This window comes from Magnolia sinica, chromosome 12, assembly GCF_029962835.1.
Source record: "Magnolia sinica isolate HGM2019 chromosome 12, MsV1, whole genome shotgun sequence".
Classification (NCBI taxonomy): domain Eukaryota; kingdom Viridiplantae; phylum Streptophyta; class Magnoliopsida; order Magnoliales; family Magnoliaceae; genus Magnolia; species Magnolia sinica.
Window position 1 is genome coordinate 80,955,089 of NC_080584.1, and position 6,924 is coordinate 80,962,012.

Genomic DNA, 6,924 nt, shown 5'->3' on the forward strand with positions numbered 1-6,924 from the left:
AAGAAGGGGAAGCATTTAATGCATCCCACTGTAATCGGAAGATAATTGGAGCACGATGGTATCCACATGGAATAGATCGCGAACTATTGCAAAGAGATTATTTATCTCCACGTGATATAGATGGTCATGGCACGCATACTGCTTCTACTGCAGCAGGTTCCATTATTAGTGTTAAAGGACTTGGTGCAGGAGTAGCAAGAGGAGGTGCACCTCGTGCGCATTTAGTCATATACAAGGTATTATGGGGAAACGGAACTATACGTACTACTAGTGACATAGTGCTAGCAGCCGTTGATGACGCTATACACGATGGCGTCGATATTCTTCCATTGTTGCTCGGCTTCGATTATTATGACATATCGATATCATTCAGTTTCTTGCATGCGGTAGAGAAGGGAATCACCGTTGTTTTCTCGGCTGGCAATGATGGACCAAGGCCACAAAGTATATCAATTGAATCTCCATAGGTCATCACAGTGGCAGCGAGTACGATAGACCGATCCTTCCCTGCTTCAATCACGCTGGGAAATAATGTCTCGATTACGGTAATAAAGACTCCACTTCTTATTTTATTTACCAAGAGAAAAATGACATATGAGAGTGAATACTAGTCATTAGATTAGAGTCTTTAAAGGTAATAGTGATTACTCAAACAATAAGACTCTCAAATCCAATGGTTGTTCACTCTCCAATAAGAAATACTATATCGTTTCTCTTCACTGATAAATAAAAAAAACTTGAGAAGTCACAATAAGTCATATCCAATATTAAGTAAGCTACATGCATATATCAATTATGCATTATAGGCCAACAGTTTTTTAATTCATTTCGTTGACAAAATATGTTTTACGCACTAAAGGAGGAATATCCTAAATATAAGGTGTTAATCCAAAGAAAATGAAAGTTTATATATATATATATATATATATATATATATGTGTGTGTGTGTGTGTGTGTGTGTGTGTGTGTGTGTGTGTGTGTGTGTGCGCGCTTTACTGAGAATAACAAGAATATGTAGAAGAAGAGAGAGACCTGCAGAGACCTATAAAAATCCTAACAGAAATAGATGAATCTATTAACATGCAACTAATATGAACATCAGTACATACATAGGTTATACTCCAACACAGGGAAATGATGATGTGTTTGAATCATATGCTTAAATTGTTTGGAGCTCTCCTAATTTATAAATTAAACTAGATTTTGGGGTCCAGGCCTAAAATTTTGGGACGCTTCTAATAAATAGGTCAGATGGCACCCACACATCACGGCGAGCTCCACACTTCTCTAATGTATGGTAGAACTTTTATCATATACATAGTCATGTTATTAATAATGTTCATGGAGCCCATGAGGCTGATCCATCTTTACACCTGCTTTATAGCTAATTTTCTCTTTTAATATATATTCTCTTAAAATTTATTTAGCAACGAATAAAACACAAACTACATTAGAATTAAAAAGAAAAACAAATATCGGAAGGAAAAAAATGATAGAGTACACACTAAAGAATTAAAATGAATGATCATGCAGGGTCAACGAGTTATCGGTTTGCCAAGGCGCCAAGATGGATTCAAACCACTATTTCTCTCATCCAATGATCAAAGGTACTTTCTTTCTATCTATCCTTAGTTGATAAATTGACTCTCTAACTTCTACTTTTTCTTTCCATTTTTTCCTGTAGCTGCAATGGTCCTTTAGATGCCACCTTAGTGGCAGGAAAAGTAGTACTCTGTTTCACAGGTAGGAGGCCATCATCCCAATAATTCTCTACCGCAGTTTCTACTGTAATGCATGCAAGTGGCGTCGGCCTCATTTTTGCACAATACACTAATAATTTGCCACGAACATATGAAAATATCTCTTGCATTTTAATCGACTATGAGATTAGATTTCAAATTCAAAACTACATTGACGACTCAAGGTATCCTTTCGGATTATTTTTATTATAATCCTCTTTCGAATCAGTAAAATATATATCTAATCTTGTTTATGGTTATCACGATAGCACTCCAATGGTAAAGATGGGCCTTGCAACTACTGTTATGGGATCCTCAGTGTTAGCACCAAAGATCGCATCTTTCTCATCTAGGGGGCTCAGCCCTTTCAACCCAACAATTCTAAAGATATTTTTATCCAAATTTCACTAAGGATGAGAGAGAAAATATACAAATAATCTTTGAAAGAAAAAAGTCTTAAACTAGGTTGAATGGTTAAAACATGAGGCTCATGTTTCAATTGTCATATGTTAAATGGAGTTCCTCATTTAATGTAAGCTACCAACCTTTTTTCTTAAGAATTTGAAGGTTGCTTATTAAGTGGTCAGGATTTTTCAATAAGTGTTAATTTTTGAACTTTGCGCCATCATCCAATATAACCATATGGGCTAACCAAGTGTTTACGAAGATGAGGATGGATCATAAACCAACCTCCAACCACCTAATTTAGTAATGTAATCACATGGTTTGTCACAAAATCTGTTGTTATAAATTTCTTTTTTGCAACATCTATTATTCATAATCGGATGATTTGGAATGATCATTTGTCAACCGTACCAATGATGTACACAATACAGAAAGATCATATTAGTCATGATAATTATAACAATTTTTATCAATGGGCTTCTCTCCATTTAATGTGGAATGTCAACCATCAATTATGTTTAAATGTTACAATCAAAGAGCTAAGATTTTCTTATTACTGCCTAATTTTTTGGCTTGGCTATCCATCGAAATATCATAGACGCATATACCTTACCCGCATGTGCATGCCTACAGCACACACAAGCATTTCATATTTCAACATTCTACTTACTTGAGAAAGAAGATATGCTTACGCGAACATCTCTAACAGCCTGGTGTAGCTGCACCTGGCGTCAACATCTTAGCAGCCGTCAACGACGGCTATGAATTCCAATCAGGAACATTGATGTCATGTCCACATGTTGCGGGAATCACTGCCCTTCTAAAATCTCTACATCCTAATTGGTCTACTGCGGCTACAAAATCTGCACTCGTTACTACAGGTATTTAAGGAGCCCATCATATGTTAGATTGGGTGAAGATATGAAACTCAAGCTTTGTGAATGTTCCTAATCATCAATTGGATGTGACACATTGACTATTTTACATCCAATAGTTCATTCCAATGCTATGATCCAATGGGCATGATTTTGCAGCATGATCCATCCACATTATGGTTTCACTGATGAATTTGACTATCTCATCCAGTGATCAATCCATCTTGTTCATTTATTTTTCTTTCTCAAAACTTCTACTCACACATACTCTATTCTACTTTCTCAAGCTTCCATCACCGACGAATATGGCCTACCAATAACTACTAAGGGTGCTCCACGAAAGCTCGCTGACCCGTTCGACTATGGTGGGGGCCATGTCAGCCCAATAGAACCGTAGATCCTAGTTTAATTTATGACATAGATGTGGCTGACTACTTCAATTGGGTCAATGGATTCATATCAGACCTTAATTTACCATCAATTTCAATCCTCAGTCTTAAAACGATTGTAACGGTCTCAAGGACAGTCACAAATGTGGGACCCATCAACTCCACATACATAGCTACGATTCAATCTCCCCCAGGTGTTAAGATGGATGTGACACCTTCAATCCTTATCTTCAATAACACTGTCACCAAACATTCGTTTAAGATTACATTCTCAACTATTCGAAGAGTGCAAGGAGATTACACCTTCGGCAGCCTGATTTGGAGTGATTACAAGCACTTAGTAAAGATTCTCATTGCCATTAGGACCGTGATTTAAGACTTATATGCAGATGTCTCGTTGTGATTTTCAATATATATAAATTTATCATTTTTGAAATTTCTTATATAGTGATTACATGATATTTCAATTTATCTCTGTTTACTTAATATATACTTTAAATGTTTCCGAAAGATTGTATTGATCATAAATAAGTAAAATAAACAATGCTTTGAAGGCACTACATTCAGGATTAATCATTCCATCAATCAGGTGCGGTCTTGGCTCTTCCTAGTGTCCAGTACTTATTCTCTCCCTCCAGTCAAATCCCAGGAAGATAGGGACATGGTGGCTGATCTTCGAATCCCTCCTGGGAGAAGATCTTCTCTTTCGATGGCAGTCGTGAAATAGGCTAGACCATCAAGGGGCTAGGTTACTATACATTTTCATTTAGATCTCTATTAAGAAATGCATTACATATATCTAGTGCAGCTTCAAATCTGTATGAGCCACAAGAGCTATTATGATCTTAAATGAGTCTTTCTTAAATATAATTAAAAAAATCTTCTTAAAATTAATGCATTCACATTAATTAAAGCCATTGACAAAAGTCTAGCTTTATATTTTTTGAAATTACCTTTAGAGTCACGTTTGGTCTTAAGCACTCATTTAGAACCAATCAATTTTATTCCCTCGGATAATTCAACAAGATCCCAAACCAATTTTAACCCATTCTTCATAGCATCCATGTATTAAGAGGAGTTAGTATTTTGTTTACCTCGTGTAAAAGTTTCAGAATCTTTTTCCACCTTGATGTCTAACTCGCACTCTTGTAAGTATGTGATGTAATTGTTTGGAATTACACGTCTTCTCTTTCTTTATGATATTTGTAATAGCTCACCTTCTTGAGTAAGGTTTTAACTTCATTCTTCAGTGAGTTATATAGGAGGTTTAATATGGTGATATGTGGTGATTATAAGCATAATTGTAGAATTTATACCTATATTGTCTAGAATGATAGCGACATGAGTCACAATACACTCTTTCTCGAATACAAAGTTCATGATATTTAACATCCTAATATTTTTGGTATATTCAATAAACTTGTCATTACTACTCTCAATAATAATCATGGAGTGGGAAGATAATAGAATCGATAACCTTTTGACCTTTCCAGGTATTTTGTAAAGAAACAACTTATAATTTTATAGTAGAGCTTTCTTTCATGTTGGTTATAAAGTTTGGCCCATAAATATGAACTGTGTTTTAATCATATCACCCCATAAATATTCTAAAAATGTCAAATTTCTAATCATGTTATACACCATATTCATTAAGGTGCGATTGTGGCTTTCAACTACACCGTTTTTCTCTAAAATTCCAGGCATGATATATTAGGTAATAATACCACAATCTATTGGTACTTAATAAAGAGTCTTAGATTCTGACCTGTTACCACCAAGGTCAGATCTGTTGACTTTAATCTTTTATTAAGTTGATTTTCAATTTTAGCTTTATAGATTTTAAAAGCATCAAGGGCATTTGATCATTCATTTATAAGATAAAGGTATCTAAAACAACAGTAGTCATTTGTAAAAATAATAAAATATTTTTATACACTACAAGATATTGTAGGGACTAGGGAATACACTGTAAATTGATGTCTATATATATCACCTCGAAGAGTATTACAATCTTAATTGCATATCTCTTCCTAATTCTGGTCTATTTACCATTTATACAATTGGTACACACTTTAAAGTCAAAGAAGTCTAGAAAATAAATAATTTTTTTCGCACTACTATTTTCAATCTCTCATGAGAAATATGACTCAATTGTTTGTGCCACAATATGAAAGAATTTTTATAATCTAATCTTGTTTTAGATTCTACTTTTTTTTCCATGTAGCGCATTAACATTATATACATGTGAGGTATTTAAGTCCAACTAGCATAGGTTATTAACCATAGTGCTAATGTCAATCACATTTTAATTGTAATAGATACTAAACTTTATATTCTTGACTTAAAATATAAAATCAGATTTGTCTAATTGAGAAATTAAATTAAATTGCACCTTATAAAAGGTACATAAATGTATTTAGTAGATCTAACATATGACCCGACTTAAACATAATCTTGAAGACTCCGACTGGCTCTACAACTACTTCAACACCCTTATATATGTATTCTAATTGCTTTGCATTAGTTGGTGACTAGCTTTGCAGCATGTTTTGTATGAAACTTCAAATATGAATAGTTGTACTTAATTTATCCATCGGGAATCTACTGATATGTTTGTCATATTGAATCTAAAATAGACCAAGACATGATGCTTATCCTTCTTTATAAGTCACTGTTTGAACTTAATGTAGTATATCTACTAGTGGCTCGTTGTTTGCAAAAGAAAGCAGATATCCTTCCTTTTCCACTTTTTTTTTATTCAACTTCTTCATGTTGATTTTCAACTGTAGAATCAAAATATCACTTCTTATAACATTGTTTCCTATCATTTTTCTTATTATGTCTTTGTAACAAGGTTGTTAAATGGGCATTATGTACCTTACCCTAGTTACTATGCATTTCTTCCTTTTTAAGGCAATCTCAATTTTCATGATCTCCATGACTATCTCCATGGACCCTTTGATTTTTGGATAATTGGACCCAGTTAAAAGGAGAACTAAATTGTATTAAGTTGAAAAGTTTACTTGATTACATAATACACTTACATTGGCATATATGTTTAATATAAACAATTCTTGAATATCAAATAAACTTCATTAAAAACAATCCAATTCATTAGAGTCTTCAATTGAACTACCCAAGATGAAAATGGGCCCAACCGATCAATCCTAGTGAGAATCAATTATATCATTATTACTTATCTTGTAGGAGGAAGTCATAACATGCAAGTGACTTTCCTGAACATGAATCCAACTGATACTAATCATATAAATTAAAGACACTTAACACCTGTGAGTGAGATGGGTCTTCTAGCCTTACATCACTAGTATTGTTTACTCCACACTATTTAAATCCATACAAAATGGTGATCGTCAATATTTTTGTCACCATTCTCATTAAACACAAGCACAGCTATATAAAACCCTACTACTATACCTCAATATCACATATTTAAATTTATAAAAATCTTCACAAATTAAGGTTACTGTGTTGGGTAATATAACCAGTTCCAATCTC

At 33.9% G+C, this 6,924-nt stretch overlaps 1 long non-coding RNA gene across 3 annotated transcripts; it reads left to right on the forward strand.

The window, feature by feature from the left end:
• The first annotated feature begins 366 nt into the window (after positions 1–366).
• On the forward strand, positions 367–3,836 carry LOC131221876 (uncharacterized). 3 transcript variants are annotated; one of them, XR_009159631.1, is made up of 5 exons: positions 367–545; positions 1,534–1,607; positions 1,685–1,743; positions 2,009–3,025; positions 3,307–3,836. It is a non-coding gene; the product is annotated as an uncharacterized LOC131221876 (long non-coding RNA). The 3 variants fall into 3 exon arrangements; XR_009159632.1 differs by lacking the exon at positions 3,307–3,836 and having other exon boundaries at positions 2,009–3,180; XR_009159630.1 differs by lacking the exons at positions 2,009–3,025; positions 3,307–3,836 and having other exon boundaries at positions 1,685–1,837.
• Positions 3,837–6,924: the final 3,088 nt, after the last annotated feature.